The sequence below is a fragment of the Neophocaena asiaeorientalis genome, unplaced genomic scaffold, assembly GCF_003031525.2.
Source record: "Neophocaena asiaeorientalis asiaeorientalis breed wild unplaced genomic scaffold, Neophocaena_asiaeorientalis_V1.1 scaffold35, whole genome shotgun sequence".
Taxonomy (NCBI): domain Eukaryota; kingdom Metazoa; phylum Chordata; class Mammalia; order Artiodactyla; family Phocoenidae; genus Neophocaena; species Neophocaena asiaeorientalis.
Window position 1 is genome coordinate 382,665 of NW_020172984.1, and position 26,346 is coordinate 409,010.

General features: G+C 45.1%; 1 protein-coding gene across 1 annotated transcript in view; it reads left to right on the forward strand.

Moving 5' to 3' along the window:
• The window catches only part of KCNA2 (potassium voltage-gated channel subfamily A member 2), a 66,235-nt gene that overhangs the window by 23,711 nt on the left and 16,178 nt on the right, over positions 1–26,346 (forward strand). The window contains exons 2-4 of the mRNA XM_024742066.1: positions 9,036–9,230; positions 10,018–10,107; positions 11,711–11,844. The gene's annotated coding sequence lies outside the window, so the exon portion shown is untranslated. The remainder of the gene's footprint in view (positions 1–9,035; positions 9,231–10,017; positions 10,108–11,710; positions 11,845–26,346) is intronic.

The window sequence follows — 26,346 nt, forward strand, 5'->3', positions numbered from 1 at the left end:
ATGCTGCTTAAAACTTTGTATTTTGAAATATATATTCTTGTCCATCTCTGCCATATTTTCCCATCTCCCATTTGAGTTGTTACTAGTTGATTGAATCGGCAACTGCAATGGTTAAAGGTGCCACTAAAAGGCCAAATTCCCCTTAACTGGCATCAGTATATCTTGATCTGTGGGCCTTTTTGAGAAATGACACAGACCTTGTCTAACAACCTCGGAGAAATGACCATTTTTCTGTGCTGGGATACAATACTGCCTTGCATAAAGGGGAATATTACATGGCTAGAAGTCTAAATCCAATTGTGATGACCTTTCTAATGAAATGAGCATACATAGATGTCCTACCATGCTCTTTTGAATCACGGTCAGTCTAGAATTTAAAGAAGTATATTTCCTGTTTCTTTCTCTAACATCATATATTCCTTTGAAGATTGCCCATTCTCCAAAAAGAAGCTCACAACTACTTGGATTTTTAAATCACACAACTTGTAATTGTGAGTCACTGGCTGATTCATCTTATAAAGTTGCTAAACCCCTCATCTTATAACACAGACCTTTAATTCCTCCACTGGTAATTCAGAAGTGAGCTTGCAGCTGTTATATGTCACCATTATTGTTAGTTGTTAAAAACATGTCAAGAGTTTTGTGTTGAGGTGTTTTTTTAAATAAATAAATAAATAAATAAAAGCTTAGACTGAAATAAGATATTGCCAGAAAGCGATGCTTTTAAGCAGGAGTTGAAATTTCAAGTTAATGTTTTAAAAATTACATCTTTATTTGGCTCAATTTCACTTGGGTTTTGGTCCAACAATCATCTCTTCAGAGTACTCTGAATAAATCAAGCACTAAAAAAAAAAATCCTCAAAATGATGAGTTTTATTGAGTTCTGAAAACACTTCAAGAAGAAAACAAAGCTAGTAATCACACACTTGTAAAGCAAGAGAAAAACCGTTACAATATGCAGTTGGACAAAAAGCCAAACAATTGTATATAGCTTTACCTGAATTCCTTTGTCCTCAGAAGAAAAGACCTCAGAAGAAAAGAGGCTTCAAGCTTCCATTGGTTACTCTCAACCTCATTCCCTCATGAGGGCCCAGTTCTATATTATTATTGGGTAATTCCAGCTTTGTATCTGAATAGGAAATGGAAGAACCCTTTCCTCTAAACCCACACCTTTGTTTCAAGATGTCTTTTGGAAGAGCTGGCCTCAAAAACCTCACAATTTTGCTACATACTGGTCCCCATGGACCAGCAGCAACCGCATCACCTAAGAGCGTGTTAGAAATGCAGAATCTCAGACTCTACCCCAAACCTACTACATTAGAATCTGAATTTTAATAGAATCCTAAAGTGACTCATATACACATGAAAGTTCCAGAAGCACTATTCTCAGAGTGCTACCACATAACCTCACTCAGAGACGTTCTGTGAACCATCAGAACAGATAAACAGAATCTTCAGTTCAAATCAGACTTAAGCTAAAATAAGCCATCTTGCTCCTATATAAATTCGTTCTTTTTAAAGTCCAAAAACCACATGGCAAAGAACGAATATTATCATTATTGAACCCTAAGCATTGGAAAGCTACTACATTTTTCTATTTAGAATCAGATTCTACTTCTCAACGTAGTCGAAACCTTTCATTTCATTACAAAATGACCTCTGCCAAACCTCTCCCCCAAGCCTACCCCTCAACAGCTGTAAACCCTTGGTAAAGCCCAGGTTTGGACTAGTCTTCGTGGATGTTGATAAACTGGTAAAGTAGTAGCTCTCATTTATCAAATGCCAATAACCAATGACAACGGTTTTATCAAGCATGGTTCTAAGTCTTTACCTATATTAACTTATTGAATCCTCAGAACCACCCTAAAAGATATGTTCTATCATTGCCATCCCCGTTTTAGATATGAGGACACTGATGCATGAAGAGGTTGAGTAACTTGTCTCAGGTCTTAAAATTACGCCATGTCAGAGCTGGGATCTGAGGCCTGTTTCAGAGCCCAGACACCCAGTCCCAAGGCTGTAATTAACACCGAACGCCAGGGGTATGGTATCTCTGCCTCTCACAACAGCTCTACGGGGTACATAGTGTGTAGTGGAGAACACGGGGGGGTCTCATAGACTAGGAAATGATGAAGCCCCTGTGTTCCCCCCCATGAGTTCATGCTACCCCCCAGCCACTTTCAATATTGCAAATCCCAGCTCTTCCTATGACATCTCAACTTGGTACTGGTAGAGCCCAGGAGTTCAGTTCCCTCTGCCAATGTAACAAAGGTAAGAACACCTCACTTCACACCTCCTCCCCTCCAGCCATATCCAACATGTATACTTTATATGTATCCAGTGTGGTGTATTTTACAAGGATGGGTTTGAAGCCCTGTCAACTGTGATCATGTATACAGGTCAAACCCTGATCCTGAACACAAACCGCTACCAAAGTGCTCACTCTAGAGGGCCTCCTGGCTGCCTCACTAGAAAGCCATGATTTAGTCATTAGTATTCTGGTCGGATAGGAAACCTCCCTTGCAGAGCTGCGGTGGAGGGGAATGAAGCTTTGCACACTATAGTGATTTTATTAAAATGTAGAAAAATTGTTGAGAAACAGAAATGCAATGGGGTAGGAGGTTGCCATGACAACTCAACCATCCCTCAGTTTTCAAAGAGTGGGGAAGACCAAGGAATAGTAAATAAAGAAAAGGAAATAGAGGAAGTCTGGATGACACGTGATCGCAAATGGAATGAGACAGCTCAGAGGAACAAGTTTTAAACTGAGTGATGAGCTGGGAGGCAGAGGCGGGCCTCACAAGGGGATGCCCTTCCTCAAAGAGCAAGGAGCCTGGCGGAGGCAAATCTTTATCATCAGCTTCACAGCATGGCTCGGCTACAGAGGCCACCAAACAATGCGGCTCTCGACAAATGATTTATGGATAAACAACTGTCTCTCACAAGGAAGCAGGAGTTCTCCTGGCATCCTCCTAGGAACTATCCTCCATTATCTCTGGGCATATTTTAATATATTGGTTCTGGGATCACTATTCTTCAGGCCCACCTCTCACTTCAGGATTGTTGATTGACTCCAGGCAGATCAAGAAAGATCAGGACCCTCCAGAACTCTACCCACTCATAATACATTAGATGAATTCACATATAACAAATTCAAAATATATTTCTAAGGGAAACTAGGGTGAAAGGATAACCTTTCTTCAGCACTTTACAGGATACCAAGTACTTGCACATTATCTCATTTGATGCCTGGGAGCAGTCTCAGCAACCTGGGACTACTCAGCCCTGCAACAGCCCACAAAACCTGTTGTGCAACTCAGACTGAAATAAAGTAATTAAGTTCCCCTACATGCAAGAATTTTCCAACCCTCCTGGAGAATGGAACTAATGCTGATGCTTTACAGCATTGCCAGTCTTCATCACACGTTATGACAGCTTGAACAATGCACTATTCCCATTAATTAACACTTCAGTTTTTTGAGATTCGTGTGTGTGTGTGTGTGTGTGTGTGTGTGTGTAGAGAGAGAGAGAGAGAGACATGTACATGTAGATAACACACAAGCAGATCTACATCATTTCTGCTAATGGAGGGGAGTAACGCTGGAGATAAAAGATCGTCTAAAAATCATTTTACGACTTTGTAATGCATGACATATATTGTAGTGGAGGCTACTAGTAGATGTTTGATATAATTTTTTTTTTTTTTTTGTGGTACGTGGGCCTCTCACTGTTGTGGCCTCTCCCGTTGCGGAGCACAGGCTCCGGACGAGCAGGCTCAGCTGGCCATTTCTCACGGGCCCAGCCGCCCCGCGGCATGTGGGATCTTCCCGGACCGGGGCACGAGCCCGTGTCCCCTGCATTGGCAGGCGGACTCACAACCACTGCGCCACCAGGGAAGCCCTGTTTGAGATAATTTTTTAGTGTGACTGCATTTTCCCCCATGCACTCTGCAAGTAATAGCAAGTGGGGGGCGGTCAGGGAGGAAGCAGGCAGGGATTGAAAATTGGCCCCAGATAATCCACTGATCACCCTGAAGAGCAGTGAGCCATGACACATACATCTGGAGTACAGCATCCACTCTTGGGCCTCCCCACAGGTCAGATCTCAGGCAGAAGCCGCATAAGCCTTGGGCAGGGCTCAAGAAAGCTGACATCGTGGCTGAAGGGAGGAGCATTGCCAGAGAAAAGCTGCCTCACCGAGCAGAGTAAGGGCCTCCTTAGACTGGAAAAACATGATGAATGAGAGGGAAAGTTCTGGGTGAGATAAAGGCACACTTGATCACCATGTCCCAGAATGCTCTTCCTGAAGAGCTGAACACTTGGGGAAGTAAGTTTAGTAAGTCCACAGATGTTCAAAATGGTACATATCAGGTCATTGTCGAGAGGAGAAAACTGAGACTCAGAGAAGGTAGACCATGAATTTGAACCATGCACCAAATCTTGCATTTGATACTCTCAGTATTTCTCGCAGTTCCTGAGGTCGGAGGTTGAAGCTGGAGTGGGGAGAGGATAGATACTCATTAATTAGGAAGACATGGCTACAAAGTAAAAATGAGAGGAATCTGTGGCTTTGGACTATATGTTTGCAGGTTTGGCTGGGGAGGTGGATGAAGGGCACCAGTATTCACAACTGCAAGTTATGAAGCCACAACCTGTGGGTTTCCTGTACTTAAGTCAACCGTGAAGTGGTTGAAATGATCCATTTCTACCAGTCATAAAATGCTGCCTAAAATTCTCCCTAGTCTTATCATCTTCTCTCCCTACACACACACAAACTCTCTCTCTCTCTCACACACACACACACACGCAGAAACTCACACAATGTACTTCTGTTATTTCCCAAACCTCTCTTTTCTATTCCCTTTTATCTTTGTTTAGTCACACACAGTCTTTCACTTCTACATCAGCTGGATTTATCAATTCAGGACAAGTGTTTGAGCATCTGTCCAGCTAAATCCCAGGGCTGCAACTGCCAAGCTGCTCCCTCCAAGACTGCATTGACTAACAGACAGCCAAGAAAAGCTTACAGTAATGATAACTAATATTTACTGAGCACCTACTTACCATGCGCTAGGCACTGGGATAATAACTCTCATGCATTCAGATTCCTGAATATCTCCTTCAGTCCTTACTTATGCAACCACCTTAGGAAGTGTTACTGTCCCTATTATAGAGATGAGACCCTGAGGCAAAGAGGGGTGAGTAACTCACAGAAACTCACAGTGCTGGTAAATGGCGGGGTGAGGGAAACATGAACTGCTTCCCCTTTACCTACCCAATATTGAAAATATATCTGATGTTGTCTAAGTTGTTTTCCTCAAGAATAAGTGTGTCGGTGCCTGGGTGGTTCAGTGGTAGAATTCTTGCCTGCCTCAAGAATAAATGTTTCATATTAAAATATTTTAATGGATTCAACATTCAGTTCATAATCAGCCTATTCTGTTTTGTAGATAATCGTCTTTGTTTTCTCTGTGATGGGTAACATATGCCCTCTCACACTCCCCATTTCTGCCACCAACATGAATTTCTTAATATTCTGGTATCCGGCAACCACCTGGCCTCTTGCTCTGGTTCTCTTCTCCGATCTTAATTTCACACGTGGGGAAGGTAGGCAGGACTGAATGAGCCAAGTAGCTGATCTCTTCCTTTAGTTCTACAAAGCCTCTCTAGTTTCCCCCTAATCCTTTGACCCGCCTCTTCTCCATACTACCATACTGTTTCACTCTCCTTACTTCCCCTTATTCTTCAGTACCTCTTTTTTTTTCAATAACCAACAACTACTTAGACCCTTTCCAATAGGGCAGTATCCCAGAACCCTACGCAGATGGCTCTCCAGGGTCGCCACAGCCTCCAAGTAGCTTTTTCTTGGGTCTTAGTCTCCTGACGTCTCCATCTTTTGGCTTCCACAACACTGTACTGTCTTGCTTCCCTTGATACTAATTCTTCCTCTTTCACCTCCCTCATGGGTCCTCTTCCTCTGCCTTTCCCCTCAACGTTCTGTCTCCAAGGGTCAGCCCTCAGTCCTCTTTTCTTCTCCTCCAATCCCCTCCTGGGCCATCAAATTCATTCCATGGTTTCACTCTCTTTGGGACTAACTCTGCAATCCAGGCACGATCACTGGGATGACTCATTGGCACTTCTGATGCCAACAGTCCAAGCAAAGCATTCACTGTCTCTCACTGAACCAGCCCCTTCTGTCTTCCCTATTCCTAGTAAATACCACCTTCAGTCACCCAGGTAGAAAAATGTGTTGTAATCTTAGATACCTCCATCTTCCTAACTCACTGTATTCTATTAGTTTTAAAATAGTAAAAGATTCTCACTACATATTTCTTATTAGCACCCTGTTCAAAAACCTTCAGTGGTCTCGCACTGCCTGTTGATGAAGAGCCAGTGCTCACCCTGTCTTTGCATTTCATCTCTCCATTGGTAGCCCAAACCAACACGGCTTACCAAAGTGTGCTCCCACCAAATTAGCCACTGCCCTGTTCTCAAACACATGCCGAGCCTTCCTGCCTCCCTGTTCTGCCTCGTGCTGTTCCTGATACCTGAACTCTTCCAACACACATGAAGTCTTTCCTGACCTTCTTACCTACCACTTAATGAGGCTTCCTAAGTTTTTGTTGTACTCTTTGTTTTGATCTGTTTGTCTCACCTCCTGAAGTAGCCTATAGGCTCCATGCCTCAAGTATCTGTTTTCCAACAATCCTTACATAACTTGTAAAGGGCAGATCTTCATTATATGTTTACTAAATGAATTTGAGGTGGGACTCAGCAGCTGTGTGGGAAGCACCAAGTTTCCAGGGCCCAGGCTTCTCCTAAAACCAGGCAAATATTCTCTTATTTGCCCCATGTTCCTATCTTAAAAACAGGCCTCTGTGTTAACCATTAGCCTCTGCAAGCAGTGAGATCTTAGGAATGATGGTCATAGCTACTGAGCACTGCCACGTACCTGTTTTAGCTTCTTTAAACCACTCAGCAGCCCTGCAAAGTTGGCACTGTAAACTCTGCTTTACAGATGAAGAAACTGAAGCACAGAGATGTTCAATGGCATGTCTAAGCTCAGTTAGCTAGAATGGAGGCAGCTGGATTCTCACCCAGACCCTGTGGCTTCAGAGCCCATCCTCTGACCACAGTGCTGTAATGACATGCAGATTCAAAAAGGGGAGATTTTCCTTGTTGCTTTTGATGGCCAAAATCTCAAAACCCACAGCCTGGGCTCATCTTCACATGTATGACGTGACATGCGCAGATGTGTATTTGACTGTGATTGTGAGTGTAGGAACAGTGGAAATGGGGGTGGGGCTGCATTATGCAATCTAGCTGCTATTGTTCCCCCAACACAAGTCTCCAGAGAGAAGGCAGTACCTTCCATGATTTTATTCTGTCACTGGAGTCTAATCTAGGGCTTTTCATACGGTAGATGACCCACGGTTTTAGGGCTGAATTGTATTTTGATGTACAAAACCAGTTCCCGAGCCATGCATCTCCTTTAAAGCTTCTGTTGTTTGCCCCAACTTCTCCCAGCCTCCTGACACACACCCACTCGCAGAGCAGGTGCAGTTCAATAGAATGTAAGCAAATCAGCTCTGAATGTCAAAACAAGATTTAATCAATTATTAATTTGGGAGAACCAGGAGAACAGCAAGTAAATATCCCAACAAGGTCATGCTATGAAGTGTGTGAAACTCTCTTAGACCTAATATCTGATTCAGACTTACTGTCTGAATGACTTGCCAGCTTCCCAAATGCAAGCCAGAGGCCATCAGACATGGCTTGGGATGATACTCAGCAGCCATAGAGGCCCGATGCAAAGACCAAGGAGGGGCCGCTCCCCTGGGACAGGTGCCCAGAGGGCAGAGGCTGAAAAGCTTCTCCAAGGAGACCAAGTAGCTCAAGTACAGGAAGCAAAGAGCCTGAGCCCCGACATCGGGATAAATCAGCCTGCCAAGTTGGGGCTTGGTCTAATGAGTCTGCAGGAGTCTGGGCTCTGGACCAGAATCAACACCAGCCTCCTACTGCTCTGCTCTCCCCAGGCCAACCAGAAGGGAGATGCAAGCACAGGACGCACCACCTAGGGCTGAGGCGAGTGGGCCAGCTACTAAGGGCTGCTCTCTGGCTGTAACAATGTTTAGGTGTCAGGACCACAGTGAATGCCGAAGAGGAGAGGGAATGGAGGATGGAGGTATGGAGACACAGCGAGGGAAGCAGATTCAGAGCATGAATTACCCAGCTCATTCAATTCACTCCACTTGCCCTGCTAGTTCTTGGCACCCATGTCATCTTAGCCACTATCCTCTGATCCCAGCAGGCTGCCCTCCTGTGGCCTTCAGATGATTCCCCTCTCTCTCCCACGCTTCTGCCCAGGGACCTTCTTCCCTTATACTGCTATGCTCACAGCCTCTAGATCCAGCTTCCTCCCCTCTGATACCTCCCTGAGAAGGAGGTGTCCGCTCCTTGCTCAGCATTCCAAGTCCATAAAGCAGACTCGGCTCCCAGAGCCAGGAAGTACATGGAGGCTTAGGATACAGAACTGAATCCCTCAGACACTCCATGATGTGCCAGCAGGGGACTTCTCAGAGCCTGGGGGGAGCCAGCTACCAAAGTGTCTCTCATCAGACTGGGTCCAGACCTCCTGAAGGACACCCACACCACCAAGGCCCCATCCAGGGGGAGAGTCAGGGCCCAGGCAGGTCCTAACGTACTAATGCTCTATCATGGAGCCAAGGAATGGGGATGGGTTCGGCTGCCTGCAGAGCTGACTGAGGAGCCCATGCTGGCTACCAAGGCAGGAAGTGCTGCCAGGGTGCACAGAGTAACCCAGAAGCAGAAAAGGAAGTGGCAGGGGGCCACTCCCACCTCCCAGTCAGGTGGGGCTGGAGCCCTCACCACACTGGGCACGCAGCAGCCTCCCAAGTGAGTGCAAGTTACTCTAAGTGATTTCAATAAGCATCAAGGGCAGCCCTAAACCAACACCTTTGACTTGGTCATCGGGAAAGGTTCAAGGAGAACTGATGCATAGTCCGTTCATTTCAGAGATTCCTGGGGGGCTCTCCATCCTCTGCAGTCCCTGGCTTCGGCAGGCCCAATGTTGGTGATGGAGCTCCCAAAGTTTTGTGAGACTTCCCCCTCCACTGCTGGACAGTTCCCCAGTAGCTAAGAACTGGTGGGCTCTCATCGTGTGCCATGCTCTGGGCCAGCTGCTTTCCAGGAGTTCTCGAACTCTCCCAGGTAAGCACTGTTATGATTCCCAGTTTCAGGTAAAGAAGCTGTGGCTTATGGAAGTTGACCCCCTTGTCTAAAATCACAATAGCTTAAAAGTGGCCAAACCAAGATGCAGACTTTGAGCTCTTAACTAGAACAAGGTTGTGAACTACCATCCCTACCTGGGGATCAGTGAAACCATGCAGGTCTAAGAAAGGTGGAGGGAGGTGGCACCTATGACGATCTAGGGTGTAATTACCTTATTCAGAGGAGGCAGCGGCCACCTAGGTTCCATTTCTTGTTCCATGAGAGAATATGAACCTAGGTGATCAGACCTTCAGATTTTTCAAAAGAGGTTATAACTATAGATTTGTAAGCATACTCTCCCAATTTGTTTTGGTTGTTGATACAGTTTTTTAAAACTCACAATGCCGGCCAACACTGAGTGGGTCTCATAACCACGTGTGAGAGCAGTTCCTGAGGGTGCTCATGGTAATACTACTCTAGAGCCCAGGGTCTTAGCCACTGACATTTGCTGTCTTCAAATGATCAGATAGGTCTGGCTCTGGTGAATTGGAATTTTTCTTCCTGTTATTCCATCTATGGCCTCAGTTCTGCCATTGGGAGCAACGGGGGTTCCAAACCACTCTTCTCCCTTCCTCTTCTCTGGACTAAATACCCCAACCCTTTCAAGCAACCCTTCTTGATTGGTTGGCAGGACCTTTGCCGTGCTGGCCCCAGACACACTCCTGCCCTCTCTCGTGACTCCCAAAATCCACTGCTTGGAGCTGAGCCTTACCCTCTCTGTCTGCAGAGCAAGGCCGGCTCTCTGCCCCACCAAGACTTATCCAAGAATGGAACCCAAAGTCACTTGGCTTCCTCGGCAGCTGAGGATTTGCCTCAGGTTAGTGAAGGGATTCTGGTCCCTCTCCTAAGTGTTGATTGTCACTGTTGTGGGGAGTGACACCCCCAGCCACCAGCCCTTCCCCACCTTGGTCCTGAACAATCACCCCAGTCCTTCCAGGGACTGCTCCAGGGTTAGCCCTCTAAACACCCATGACTGTCAGACCCACACTTGGCTAACATTCCCTTCAGAAAAGACAGACTTTGGCACCAATAATCCGTCTCGCTGAGTTGTGAAACAAACCCCATCCTCCTTCCTGGTGCCTCTGTCTCAACATTTGGGGGTTTTTTCTGTGATTCATCACCTCGAAGATTCACCCCATTGCCTGATACTCACTGTCCAGACATACCATGTGCAGACTAAAAGCCTGGCTGGAGCCACTGTGGGTCAGAAGCAAAAGGGATGAGTCAAAGGTGAGAACCCAGACGGTCAGGGGAAAGAAACCCACCATACTCAACAGCTGTGGGCTTCACCATCTGCCACAAGGTGGGGCCTCTTTTGGTTCCGGTCCCGCCTGCCAACTTCCCTTATGAAACAGGGAAATGCAGATCTCGTGAGCTGCTGTGGAAACTGAGAAAAGCAAAGCAGCCCATCTTCTGCTCTCTCTTTGCCTCTCAGCTCTTCCCCGTGGCCACTGGGGCCAGGGACTGAGCCACGCAGCTGGATTTTCCCCTGAGCAGACTCACAGATGTCGCATCTCTGTCACAGATTCTCAGAAAGGTCCCAGCTGGGGAGTTCTCCTGGTGGCCAAGTGATCCCTCACAGCTGCTAGCCCGGCGATGAGGGATTCCAGCTGGTGCCAGGTGACAAAGAACAGGTCCGGGCCTTGTCCCTTGGCTACAGGACCTGTCTGCCCTGCTCGCTAGACTTGGGATGTAATTTATCAGCAAGGTTACTATGGAGCACCCAAACCCTGGACCCATCAAACAACTTTAGTAAAAGCAGGTTTCTGAGAGAACATCACAACCACCACCAAAGAGCATCAGCTTTTCACTGAGCAGAGAGGTCCTGAAGCTGCCTGTGTGATGCCCCCAAGTGTTTAGGCATTCACATTGACAGGGGCCTGCAGGTGGGGACACGCCACCAAGGACATGCCTCACAGTACAACTGCAACAGGCTCATGCAGGGTCAGGGTTAGGCAAGACCACAAATTCTAACATTGTTTTAGTAGCTGAATTCTCATTCCAAACACAATCCCACGCAGAACCACAATATTCAGGCAGGTCCAAGAGCAGCTGCTCGGGTGGAAACCCAGATGGAACCGGGAAACATCCCCGCTCAGACTCTCCCCAGCATCCGCCCCCAGGGGTCCCTTAGCCTCTTCTGCTGAGTCCTGGGCTCCACCTGACACGGTTGAAAACTCACCACTCTGGTTCAGTACCTCATTGTACAGAGGGGGAAACTGAGGGCCAGAGTACATGTTGTGCATTTCCCAAGGTCACGTGGTGAATACATACTACAGATTCAGCAGAATAAAGGGGCTTGTAAACCGAGCTTTCGGTAAACCAAAACAACCGTACAAACGGGCAGCTCACGCAGGTAGGAAGAGGAGGTGAGTCCACACATTAGGTTAATTTAAATTTTTGTCTCTGCCATCTTGCAGCTGCCTGTGCTCAGACCAGCCACCCATCTCAGCTGGCTTAAGGCTGGGGCTAGGTCTGGTGTCTTCTTGAGGCCTCTCCTGCTCAAACTTCAGCATCTAGAAAATGGCAAGTCCTCAGCAGAACAGAGCCTTGGGTGAGTGGAGAACAGGGATCCAGATGAGAGGGTGCGCCCAGTTGGCAGGCGCCGTGTCCGGGCCACCCCCGCCCTCGAGGGCTCAGCATTTCTCCTTTAGTTCTTAGCCACCACGGTTGTCATGAGGGCACCGCTCGAATGCCACAGACTGGTGCTTTGCTCTGGCTGTGGGGAGTGGAGAACAAAGAGGAAGTAGAGGAGAGGATGAAGAGGCGGCAGAGCCCTGGGAGGGAAAGCAGCACCCCAGGGCCTCCGCCTGCAACCAGGCTCTGCTCATCCTCCTCTGACTCCATGCGGCTCAGGGCATCCCTACCTCGGCTCTCCTCTCTCCCACATGTTCCCCCTGCACCTGGACCCTCACCTGCTTGATGATGCTCCTCTACTCCTCACCCTAAGGAAACCTGTCTCCTCTGCCGGCACTTAGCTGCTGCCCTTTCAAATGGTGAAGGCTACTGCTCCCCACGACCCTATCCCCAGAGTCACGGCTCCCGGCCCTCCTGTAACAACCCTGCTCTTAGGAGGCTCCTGGACCCGGTACAGCACCAGATTCCCTTCCTTTTGGGCCGTCTGTCAACAGTCTGTCCCTCCCCAGTCAGTGCAAGCCTTGGCACCTGCCCCACAGTCCTTCCCTCGCGTCCAGGCATCACCCTGACGTCCAGGCTCCTGGGCGCTTCATCACTCGCAGACCTCCTTCTTTCTCCCTTCAGTCCATCAGTGACGGTTAAGGGCTATTAAGGACTATTAAGGGTACAGACTAGGGCACTGAGAAAGGCCTTGTTTTTCTTTTAAGAGAAAGACCCATCCTTGCCCTCCCTTGCTGGGGTGACAGGAAACACCTGAAGATTGCTGATAAAGCATTAGGCAAACAGGTCAACCCAAACCTGAAGCCCAGAGAGCAGTTACCAAGAAAGGAAGTGCTGATGGGGCACACAGAAGAGTAAGCCATCATCCGGTGTGAATCTGGAAGATTTCCTAAAAGTGAGCATTCAGCTGGGTTTCCGAGGCGGTGGGAGAAAAAGAGGGGCCGCATATATGAGCATGGATATTATCAGACAAGGAGTGATGTGAGTAAAGGCAGAGAGGACGGGAGATGAATCGCAGGTCATGTTGAGGTGTAACAAGGCTTGAGAAGGTGAGCTTTGATGGGGGTGTCCCTTAAGAGCCGTACAGGGAATTCTGAGTCTTCACAAAAGCAGGGGATCTGTAAGCAAACGGAGGTGAAAGGAAGGTGCTCTGGGAAGGATTCTGAGCAAGGACCCTGCAGGTGGGTGGTGACCCCAGGATGAGGGGCTAGAATCTGGGCGTTGGAAATGGAAAGGAAAGGGCCAATCCCAAAGCATTAACTGTAAGTCCCAACCAGCATATCAAGGCCAGATGGGCGGGGGCCGGGTCCCCTCCTTCTCAGCCGAACACACTGCACAGGGCTTTGACTGTGCCTGGCCTGCCAGAGGCCGAGCAGTCCATGGGCTTTGTGCTGCCATCTGGTGGTGGTGGAGTGAAAGGCCAGTTTACGAGGTTCCAGGACTTGCAGTGAGGGCGTGGCCAGGGAGGGCGTTGTGGGTGGATGTGGGAGTTTGCTGAGGCTCTTTGGTGGCTGAAGGGAGAAGTGGTGACACTGGAGTCCTCAAATCCTTACTTTTTCTAAAAGGGGCAATTTCTTTGCACTTTTGGTCATCTCTTGTTGGCCACCACTTAGCACAGGGCCTGGGACAGAGTCGGCACTTAGTATTTATTGTTTTTCTTAACACTAATAATGAACTCACAATTGTTGGATGCCTACCATGCAGCCGATGCTTATGTATACTATCTATTTCCCATAACAACCCTGAGGTGAGGATAGTATGATTTTTTTTAATGGAAGAGGGAACTGAAACTGAGCATTTCATTGAGTCATTTGGTGAGTATTTCCTGAGCTTTCACTGTGTGTCATACTGTGCTGGACACTGGGGACAGGGAGGGAAATGCCAAGGGTGGGAGCTCTTCTAGAGCTAATCCCCTGGAGGAGAAGAGAGAGGTGATGCCAATAACTCCATAGTAATTAATGGATTTTCTAAAAAGGAGGAAAAGTACAGAGTACTTACAGATGTTATTCATTAATTTTGAGTCCATTTGATTAAAAAACATTGGCTTACCTAAGTCCAAGCCTGACTTACCTACCACCACATTACACAGATGAATATTCTTTTTTCTTTTCTTTTCTTCTTCAGCTTTTACTACCCTACTTTCGATTCTATCTCTTCGTGGGATCTATTCTCTTTCCTCTCTTCCTGATTAATTCCCCTTCTCTCCCAATGCAATACCTTTCTCTCTGTCATTATTATCGTTTGGTGAATACATGCTTGCATAAATGAATGAGTAAATCAATGAATGAATGAATTCATGGACACATTTATGTCACAAATATATGTCACTCACCTACCACAGGTCAGACAGTGTGCTTATGAAGACACAGTTCCTGCTCTCAGGTTACTCATGGTCTAGTGAGGGGAGAAACATGGTAAAAAATATTCAAATGCTGAATAAACACACAGGGGAAGAGAGAACATGTGTGCTAAGAAGGAGGTACCCAACAGTGCCTACTTCTCAGGGTGATCTGCAAACGTTGGCAGCATCTGGACAAATTCTGGCCATCACACCAGACCCTTGGTTCTTTAATAAATGTCCTACAATGGTACCTCTATTTATGTTGTGTCAGAGGCATGGGTGTCCTTGTTTATTTAATTTTCTGGTTTATTGAGATTTACTCAATTTCCCAAACAGGTGTTTCTAAAACTTATCAGCCCTTGGAATCACCTGGGGATCTTTTAAAACCTCATGTCAGGGGGTTTCCCTGGTGGCGCAGTGGTTGAGAGTCCGCCTGCTGATGCAGGGGACACGGGTTCGTGCCCCGGTCTGGGAAGATCCCACATGCCGCGGAGTGGCTGGGCCCGTGAGCCGTGGCCGCTGAGCCTGCGCATCTGGAGCCTGTGCTCCACAACGCGAGAGGCCACAACAGTGAGAGGCCCGCGTACCGCAAAAAAAAAATAATAAATAAATAAAATCTCATGTCAGGTTCTCATCCCAGACGCTCTGATTTAATCAATCTGAAATGTGGTCTGGTTACCAGGAATTTTAAAAGTTCTCCCAGGAGGCCAAGTTTGAGAGCCACTCTTGAAGATCCTCAAGGATCTGTCCTGGGAGATGAATGGAATCACATGCAAGTTTGAGGAGAACATGGAAGGCCCTGCAGCCAGGGACTTGCTCCTGAGTCTGAAGGACAAGACCATGACCCTCAAGGAATGGGCCCTGCTGAGCCCTAAGTCAATCAACAGTGTGTGAAGTTGTGTGCACTCACCCAGCAACCATCTAGCACTCACTTGTCCTCCACTGAGCACAAGTCAGCCCATCTCTGCTCTCGAGGATCTGGTTGGGGAAGATGGATCTAAAATGTTCAAGAGAATCCTGTGTGATTGGCAATAAGACGTGGGAAGTCCAGGGTACCACAAGGGCACCGTATCTGGCCTCCTGTATCCTTTCAAGTCCTCTCCTCTTGTGCAGTCCTCCACAAAGAGAACTCAACCAACAAAAATTTATGGGACACCCATTATATGCCGGGCATCAGGTACCAGGCACTGGGCGAGGCCCCCTAAGGCAGTACAGAGATGAACGAGATAGAGACCTACTCTCAATGAGTTCACAGACTAGAGCGAACGAAGTCTTCCTCTCTCATTTTTCTCATACAAAACAGCTTGGGGTAAATCCTGTCCCCAAGTAGAAACCAGTGCTGTAGGAATATGGAGGATGGTCAGGTCAGCCCTGACATGGTGGGGGAGGGGACTCTTTAAAGCAAACCTTAATAGATGGGTGAGATTCCAGAGGGTGAGCATGGAAGAAGGGGAAAGCATTTCACTCCTCACCTATTTTGCTAGATTCTTTCCCATTTCTCTCTCTTCTTTAAAGCCCATGGATCGAAACTGAGATGCCAACTCCCAATCAGGATATGCCCAGTGTGGAGAACAGAGCTGGGGATTGCTTCTTGACCTTTGCTGGACCCGTGCCCACTAACACTCCTGGCTGCACACTGCTTTTCCCCTCGTCAGGTCACATGTGCTGACTGTGATCAGTGAAAAGCCTCTTCAACCAGCCCCATCATCTCCAAACAATAAGGCCTTGTTGGTGCGCGAGTTTCTCATTGCGGTGGCTTCTCTTTTTGCAGAGCACAGGCTCTAGGCGCGCGGGCTTCAGTAGTTGTGGCTCGCGGCTCTAGAGCACAGGCTCAGTAGTTGAGGCACACGGGCTTATTTGCTCCACGGCATGTGGGATCTTCCCGGACCAGGGCTCAAACCCATGTCCCCTGCATTTGCGTGTGGATTCTTGACCACTGTGCCACCAGGGCAGCCCAACAGTGGCTTTTTCATCTCATTTCAATCATCCATGTGGTACTGAATTCAAGAAAAGGGGAAACTCAACATTGCCCAAGAGCGGTCCCTCTAAATATAAATGTTTGCCTCAAGGCATTGCACTACTTTCAATACCCTCTTTTCCCATTCCTGGCCTTGCTATTCACTTTCTGTCCACCTCATAGGAGTTTCTGCCTCTCTCACTTCCTCCCCAACCCAAGTCTGGCACTAACATTTTCTATAATTAGATTACTATTTAGACGTCTCCAGTTTTAATTTAGTGTTCTTCTCTCACCGGTTTTCCTTTCCCTCCCTGCTCTCTTTCTTCAGACTTAATCAATCATTAAACATTTACTGAGCATCTACTAAGTGCCAGTTTCAATCATGGAGTATAGAGAAACCCAGGAGTTAGTCCTGGTCCTGAAGTGCTTATGTTCTAACTGATGAGAGAAGGAGAAGCAGAGGTAGATCAAGATAGCATGGCATTAGCTGGCATGGTCTTGTTGGTATAAACAAGAGGCTTAGTGGTTAGGACTTCACATTTCAAGGGAGGGAGTCTTCAATATGGGGTGGTGGATAGAATCTGGAACTACCAAGTCTTTTTGAGTGGCCATTAACTTAACACTTACTATGTGCCAAGCAGTGTGCTGAGTGTTTTCTTTCAGTGTCTCATTTAATCCTTAACGACTCCTTGAAGTAGGTGTTTTTATTATTCATGTTTTACTGATAATTAAATTATAGCTTCTGTAGATGATGTAACTTTCCAAAGTCACAGAGCCAGGAAGGAGCTGAGTTGGGAGTCTAGCCCAAGCCTCTGTGACCCCAGACATCAAGGTTTGGGTCAAGAGCCACACCACCTTTGGAGTCAGTTTCCTGTGCGTGAAACAGGGACAGCAATTCCTCTTTCATAGGGTTGGTGGGAAGATTAACTGAGATGCAATAAAACACGGACTGCAGTAGATACCCAGTAAACAGTGGCCGTCTTCCTCAGCAGCAGCAGCAGCACCCTTGTTACATTCTCATCATTAAAGCTTCACAGGGGAAGCAGGAAGCGGGTCATGGATGTTTTGTTGTTGTTTTCGTTTGTTTGTTTGTTTGTTTGCCGTATGCAGGCCTCTCACTGTTGTGGTCTCTCCTGTTGCGGAGCACAGGCTCCGGACGCGCAGGCTCAGCGGCCATGGTTCACGGGCCCAGCCGCTCCGCGGCATGTGGGATCTTCCCGGACTGGGGCACGAACCCGTGTCCCTGCATCGGCAGGGGGACTCTCAACCACTGCGCCACCAGGGAAGCCCCATGGATGTTTTTAAGTGGAAAGTGGTGGCATTCCCTGAAGGGAGATGGAAAGAACAAAGACTCAAGTCCCAGAGCGTGTGATGTTCTCAGGGACTCAGGACCAGACTGGTTTGGCTGGAGCCTGAGGCCTGGGCAGGGCTGAGGGGTGAGAGAAAGCCGGGAAACTGAGACTCTCAAGTGCAGGCTTAGGAGTTTGTACTTGATCCTGTGGGCTATGAGAATGACATTTCAAGGTGGTTTTATGTAGTATATGTTTTTTAACATCCACTAATTGTGAACTTTAAAAATAAGGGGTTTTTTGGTTGTTGTTTTGAACGGTAGTGTTTCATACAGATCAAAATTCAAAATAATAAAGAAGGAAAGATACACACTGATATATTCTCACTCTGCCTTGACCACCCCCCTTCTATAACCTGTATAGGTAAACTCTGAGTTGAATTTCTTATGTATCTTTCCAGTATTTCTTTGTGCAGATATGAACACATACAAATGTATAATTTTATTCTCCTGACTTTTGCACTCCAAAGGTAGCATGCTAAATATACTATTTATACTCAATCTCTTTTTACAAGACAATAGTATTCCCTGTGTGGATATACCACAGTTTATTTTACCAAGCCCCTAGTGATGGACACTTCGGCATTGTCCAGTCTTTTGCTACTACAGGTCATTCTGCAGTGAATGACCTTGTCCATATGTCACTTTGATAAATTCAGGTATACCCATAGGATAAATCCCTAGGATGGAATTGCTGGGTCGAAGGGTAAATACATTTGTAATTTTGAAAACTATTGCCAAATTGCCCTCCATGGGGGTCAAACCAAGTAACATTACCACCAACAATGTACAAATGAGAGTGGCTGTTTCTCCAGAGCCCAGAAGACAAAGTGGGTAGTCAAATTTTTGTACTTTATCAAATTGATAGGTGAAAAAATTGATGCCTTAATATGTGTTCCTCTTAATTATGAGTGAGGTCATGTATCTTTTCCCATATCAAGGGACATTTGCATTTCTTTGCCTGTGGACTGACTCTTCATGGTCGTTTCCCATTTTTCTATTGTGTTGTTTACCTTTATCTTTATTGTCTTCTTTCAGCTCTTTATATATGAAGGAGACTATTAGGAATTGCAAATATTCTTCCTAGTTTGTCATTTGCTCTTTGAATTTGCTTACTGTATTTTTTACAACATACAAGTGTATTTTTTTGTTGTTGTTATAATTGAATTTATCATTTTTTATGTTATTGTTTTGATATTTTGAGAGAATGCCAAACCCTAAACTCTAGACAATCAATGAGGTATTTTGAATCATATATAGAAAGACATTCTCTACTTTATGATAATAAAACATTCCCCCACGATTTCTTTCTGTAATTAAGTTTCACTTTTTACATTTGAAGCTTTAACTTGGAGTTTATACTGGGAAAGGGTAGGAGGTAGGATCCCACTTTATCTTTCTTAAGATGGCTACCCAGTAATTATTATACCATTTATTGAGAAGTCAGCCCTACCCCCATTGTTGTGAGATGTCCCCTTTTTTATATATAAATTCATGTATGTACTCAAGCTATTTCTGGACTTTCTGTTCTCATCCATTGGTCTATTTATTCATGTTCCAGGACCACCACACTGTTCTAATTATTGAGGTTTTAGACTGTGGCATGATAATTAGTGGGGCTTGTCTCCTTTCACTAAAGCAATGTGTTTAGATTATTCCAGGTGGATTGAAGGGGAAACTGACTGAAGATAGGCAGCACCATTAGAATGCTTCTGCAGTGGTCCAAGGGCTAGATGGACCAGAATGGTCAAAGAAACAGAAGCACCACCACACTAAAGGAAGAATTATCAGGGCTTGGAAATGAAGTCTTAACAATGAGAGAGGAATGAGAAGTCAAAACGATGCCAAGATTTCTGGATTGATGGCCCCAGCCTGTTTGGTTGCCTTGCTTCTGGAAGGTTCTGGAGCCTAGAAAGAGCCTTCCCTACCAGATCTTTCTCCAATCTCAACACTCCCTTCCAAGACTTGCCACCTTGTAGGGTTTTATAAAACAGTCCCAAATTCACTTTTGCTTAAATGTTTACATTTTCCATTATAAACATAAAACAATTACTGAAAATGTAGGAAAGAAAGAAAAAATTCACTCATGATAGAATCTCCCACACAATCCTTTTTGATATGTTAGTGTATTTTTCCAGTCTTTTTTCTGGGCCAACGTAGTAGTAGTTGTTCTTGTGTAGTTTTAACAGCTTTATTGAGATATAATTAACACACTATAAAATACACTCATTTTAAGGCTAAAATTCAATAATATTGTAGTAAATTTAGAGAGTTACACAACCAGCACAACAAAAAGTTCACTCCTGCCTTTTGACAGTCAATCCCCACACCCACCCCAAGCCCCAGCAAACATTCATCTGTTTTATTTCTCTACAGAAATAACATTTTCTGGAAATGTAACATGAGGGGAGCCATACCCCGTGGTTTTGTGTTTAGCTTCCTTCACTTAGCATGTTTTGAAGTTCATCCATCTAGCAGCATACACCAGTACTTCATTCATTTTCGACTGCTAAATAGCATTCTACTGTATGGATATACTACATTTTGTTTACTTATTCATCAGTTCGTGGACATTTGGATTGTTTCCACTTTGTGGCTATGATGAGTAGTGCCGCTACGAACATTCTCGTATAAGCCTTTGGATGGACGTCTGTTTTCATTTCTCTTCCATGGATACCTAGGATTGAATTTCTAGTGTGATAATAGGTGTATGCTTAATTTTTAGAAGAAACTGCAAACTATTTACCAAAGTGGATTTACCATTTGTCACTCCCACCAACAATGTATGTGATTTCAATTTCTCCACATCATCATCAAAAATTGGTATTGTCAGTCTTTTTTATTATAGTTATAGTGTGTAGTGGCTTCTCAATGTGATTTTAATTTGCATTTCCTGATGACTAATGATGTCAAGCATCTTTTCATGTGCTTATTAGCCCTTTGTATTTATTCTTTGGTGAAATGTTCCTTCAAATCTCTTACCTATTTTTTGAGTTGTTTTTCTCCTCTTTATTGACTTATAGAAACTCTTTATACATTCTGGATGTGAGTCCTTTAACAGATATAGAATTTGCAAATATTATCTCCCAGCCTGGGTCTCTCTCTTTTCATTTTCTTAGTGTTGCTTTCAAAGAGCAAATGCTTTTAATTTTGGTGAAGAAAATTAGACTATCAATTTTTTCTTTTATAGGTCATGCTTTCTTAGTCACATCTAATAAATCTCCCAATAACACAAGGTCACAAAAATTTTCTACGTGTCTTCTAGCAGTCGTTTAGTTTTAGCTCTTTCACTTAGGTCTATGATCCATTTTGAAGTTGATTTCTGTTTATGGTATTGGGAGGGGCCTAAGTTCATGTGTTTGCATTCAGCTATTCAATTATTCCAGCCTCACTTGTTAAAAAGACTATCCTTTCCACATTGAATTGCCTTTGCAGCTTTATCAGAAATGTCCGTATATGTGTAAGTCAATTTCTGGGCTTTCTTTTCTGCTCAGTGAATCTAATTGTCTATCTTGACATCAATATCACACACTCTTTATTACTGTAGCCTTATAATAAATCTTGAAATCACATAGTGTTAGCCCTCTAATTTTGTTCTTTCTGAAATTTATTTTGGTTAGTCTAAGGTCCTTTGCACCCCATTTGTCAAATTCTATTAAAAATTATGCTGGGATTTTAATTAGGATTGCATTGAACATATTGATTATTTGGGGAAGAACTGACATCTTAATATTGCATCTTCCAACTTTGGAATGTAATATATCCCTCTGTTTACTTAGGTCTTTCATTTATGTCAGCAATGTTTTGCAGTTTTCAGTGTAAAAGTTTTTCACATCTTGTATCAGATTTGTCCCTATGTATTTCATATTTTAATGCTATGGTAAATGATGTTTCTAACTTCAATTTCTAATTGTTTGTTGCTAGTATTTAGAACTAATATGGTTGATTTTTGTACTTTGATCTTGTAACCCGACACGTGGACAAACTCATCTATAAATTCTAGTAGCTTTTTTTAATAGATTCCATTGGATTTCTACATAGATAATCATGTCGTCTGTGTATAAAGATAATTTTACTTCTTCTTTTCCAATCTGAATGTCTTGTTTTTTTTTTATCTTATTGCACTGGCTACAATTGCCAGTAGACTCTTGAATAGAAATGGTTAGAGTGGACATACTTGTTTTCCTGATGTTATGGGGAAAGCATTCTGTTGTTCACCATTAAATATGGTGCTAGCTAAAGGTTTTTTTATAGATGCATTTTACCAGGTTGAAAAAACTCCCTTCTATTCCTAGTTTGCTGAGATTCTATCAGGAGTGAATATTGGGTTTTGTCAAATGTGTCTGTTAAGATAATCATATGGTTTTTCCTTTTTATTTCTTTAGTATGTTGAATTACATTGATTTTTGAAAGTTAAACCAAACTTGTATTCCTAGGACACACCCCACTTGGTCATGATGTATTATCCTTTTTTTTATTATTTTGGATTTGATTTGAAAAATTTTTGTTCAAGTTTTCCATTTATGTTCATGAAGCATATTGCTCTGTAGTTTTCTTTCCTTGTGATGTCTTTGTCTGGTTTTAGTATTAGGGTAATGATAGAAGTATTTTCTTTGATTTTCTGAAAGTGTGTGTGTAGAATTATTTCTTCCTTAAGTATTTGGTAGCATTCATCTGAGCCTGAAATTTTCTTTGGTGGCAGGTTTTCAACTACAAATTTATGTTTTTAATAAGCATTGAGGTATTTGGCTATCTATTTCTTCTGTGTGAGCTTTGGTAGTTTGTGTCTCTTAGGAAATTTCTCCATTTTGCTAAGTTGTTGAATTTATTGGCATAAAGGTGTTCACTAGATTTTTTCCCTTATTATTCATTTTATGTCTTCAGAATCAGTAGTAATATCACCTCTTTCATTTATAGTTTTATTTATTTCTCTTTTATCTAGTTAAACTGACTACATCAATTTTATTGATTTTCTCAAAAAATTGGTTTTGGCTTCATTGATTTTTACCTATTGTTTTCTGTTTTCTATTTTATTGATTTCCATCCTGATCTTTATTTCCTTCCTTTTGCTTACTTTGGGTTTCATTTGCTCTCCTTTTTCTAGTTTCTTAAGGTAGAAACTGGAGTTATTGATTTGAGATCTTCCTTTGTAATATTGGCATACAGTGCTATAAATTTCTCCTAAGTACTGCTTTAATGGCATTCCAATAATTTTGATGCATTAGGTTTTTCTTTTTTTTTTTTTTTTTTTTGCGGTACGCGGGCCTCTCACTGTTGTGGCCTCTCCCGTTGCGGAGCACAGGCTCTGGACGCACAGGCTCAGCGGCCATGGCTCACGGGTCCAGCCGCTCCGCGGCATGTGGGATCTTCCCAGACCAGGGCACGAACCCGTGTCCCCTGCATCGGCAGGCGGACTCTCAACCACTGCACCACCAGGGAAGCCCCCTAAATTTTTCTTTTTTTAATTCGAGCAGCATGAAACTTCAAGCAAGCAGGGCGGTGGGCTTTCCCATTTGTTTTATACCAAGTTTGCTACTTTCACTGAAAACTGCTGAACATGGGACTTTCACCCTCTTCTCTGAATCAACAGCCTCCTCCAGCAGTAAAGCTGCTGGATTTCACATCCAGCCACGCTCTGCCAGCTCAGAGGGAGGGGAGCAGCCTGGAGCAAGAACACCCCAGACTCCCGTTGTTCTTAACAGAAGTTCAACAGTATTTTTATGAATAAATATTTCTTAACGTGTCATTTGTATTTGATCAATTTTCAGAGCCAGCCCTGAAATGATTATTTTTGACAATTTTGTCCAGTTTAACATTATTTTTGGATGCGAGGATTTGCCAACCTCTTCACTCTGCCATGGCTGGAAATCCTACCAGTTGTTGTTGCTTTTAATGGAGTTATAGCCATGCTGTGCATACAATTTTATGTTCCAGAGATAGCTGTGTTTTGTTGGGCTAAAGAGTTATGTTACCTGCAAGGGCTATGGTTAAAATTAGTCCACTAAACCATTTTTTACAGAAACTTGTGAAAAATTAGCAGATGAACCTTTATTCACCCAGCAAAAAACAGCAATCTAAGGAATGGGACTTTACAGGACAGAACAAGTCAGATGCCAAAGCCAGTGTTGACACTCAGGAACCTCCAGAGACTGATGTCTATGGGGGTAATACTGAGGCACTCTAGTTATTTTAGGATTTCAAAAAGCCCTAGGAAAAGTCACACCTTTACTTGTAACAAGGCTGCCCAGGCAAAAGAGAATATCAAGTGACTTTACTTTGGGCTGAATTCTCACACTTCAGCGAGGCGGTCCACAGTCTCTCATGTTGGCCAGAAGCTACGTTGGCCGTTATAAATGTTCACATTGTTAACAGTGAATAGACGCACTCATCGTTACATAATGAAAGCAGTTTGTTTTGCAGACAAAGTGATCCCACACGTGGGGCACCTGGGGGTGAGTGAGGAGATTTTAAAAGGAACTTTCAGTGGGAATGGCCAAAAAGCAGGAGCCATGTGGAAGACAGGAGGACCTGGGAGTCTGACTACATCCACTTCAGATGCTGCCCTGCCCTAAATCCTTGAACTCACCTCCCTGCCACATCCCCAGCTCAGGACATCTGTTGGCTAGAGCAGCAATTCACCGCCTCACTCCCAACCCTGCCCAGTCCCACCTTCTGGCTCTCTGCTAAGTGAGGGCCCCGTTCTGAACAGCACAGCATTCAGCCCCTGAGAAGGGGCACGGGAAAGACGGGTGAGGCCATGGGCAGCCGTGCCTGGGAAACAGAGGGTGCGTACCATCAGGAAGACGCTCCACCAAGCCCAGTGGGCCAAACCACAACATGAGGACCTGGGATGGGGCAGAGGCAGGAATGAGCAGTGGGTTCTCAGCATGCTGGATGTGCCCTGGAAACCGTGAGGTGACCTCTAAGACACTGTCCAGCATGCAGCCTGCAGGGCTGACCTGCCCATGCAGGATTCACCCGGGGGGAGAAGAGGGAGGGTCTGGAGAAGGGTGTGTGAGTACAGGGATTGAGTCTGGACGCTAGAGATTTCAGACTTCGTACGGGGGCTGAGAAATCGGAAAGGAGACTCCTGGCCCTGGGTACTCCCTTTGTTGGTGCCTAATCTCTTTCTATCTCCACACCCCCACCCTCATTAAACCAGATTCTGCTTTCAGGAGGCTCTCATAATCGCAGTTCACAGCAGTGTTTGCTATGGGAGATGTTACATGGAGCAGTGGCCTTCTAGAAGGGGATTAGACCCAAGTCATCCTGGACAGGCTGGGAACACTGTTCCTGGAGGGGGTGGATGATTAAAGGGGTTTATCAGGTAGAGGGGTTTGTATTATTTAATTAAACCTCCAGTTTCTGGGTTCTGTATTTGGTGGGGGTGGGGGGAGGAAGGGACTGTTGTCAGCAACCTGATCTCAGGTTACTTGGAGGTGCTGGGGTTTGGAGCTTGACAAATAGTGGCGGGGAAAACCCATTTTTAAGTCTCAAAATCTCACCTGCCCTTTTTTAAAAAGCGCTCAGGACCTGGGTTACCGAATATGCAGGGAGCCAGGGGCTGTTTCAGAAACCCTAGCCTGTGGATATCCAGTTCCCATCTCTACATCTCTCCGGAGCTGGTGAGGGGAGGGTTGCTGTAGCCTCAGCCTGTGCCGCAATGCGCAGATGCTGCCTTGTGTGGCGCCCTCTGGTGGCCACGAGCTGTGTATGCATCTGGTTCTTTCCACAGAAGTGATTTCCGCCTTCTCTCTGCAGGTCCAGAGGGACCCCTGGGAATGGGAGCAGATATCAAAACCAAGACAAGAGAGCTTAGGTCAGGCTGTTACTATGTGCTTCCTATACCCACGCACAGGATAAATACAGGTATTATCATTCATTCGTTTATTCATCCACTTATTCCCCCAATATGCGTCAGGCATCTCCTAGGAAGTCATGTGTAAGCAGAGATGCCATAAAGAGAGCAAGTCATGAGTATGTTTGGGAGACAAGTCTTCCAAGCCCTGCTGCGGGGATGTACTTGCTGGGTTTGAGGATGGGCAAGGAGGCAGCTGGTCCAGCCAAATGAACGTAGGAGGGTGGTTGGAAATGAGGTCAGAAAGTTATCCAGGTCACAGATGGTTCAGAGTTTTCCAGGCCACAGAAAGGCTGTGGGTTTAGTGCGAAGGGTGGTGAACACCATTGAATTTTGAACAAAGGCATGACGCAACCTGATTTCTGTTTCTAAAACATCACTCTGGCTTCTGCATGAGGCAAGGGTAAGAGCGGGGAGAACTGTTGCGAGCCCAGGTGAGAGATAAGAGTCTGGCACCTGGATTGTTCTTGGAGGAGACAAGACAAAAGATTCAGAATATACTGAAGACAGAGACAATAAATAGGAGTTGCTCATGGGTTAGTCAAAGGCTGTCTCCAAGGACTGGGGCCTGAGCAATTGGGTGAGGAGTGGCGCTACCTAAAGACATGGCGGAGGGTCAGGCTTGGGAGTTAGGTGACAAAAAGGAGAATTTCATTGGAAGTGCCAGGTTGGCACTGCCTATTAGAAGTCTAAGTAATGATGTAAGGTACGCCTGAGCATCCTTTTCCTTCTCTCCTTGTTTCTTTCGTAACCCTCCTGGGTCTCTTTCTCATCAGAGGGCCATGCTTCCTCCCTCTTACTTCCCAAAAGGAAAGCCCTCCCAGGGTAATAATTCCAAACAGAAAGAACAGAGGGTGTCAGTGATCTTCCAGGGTGGAGCCTCAACTGAACGGCAAAGCCAGGGAGGAGGTTGGG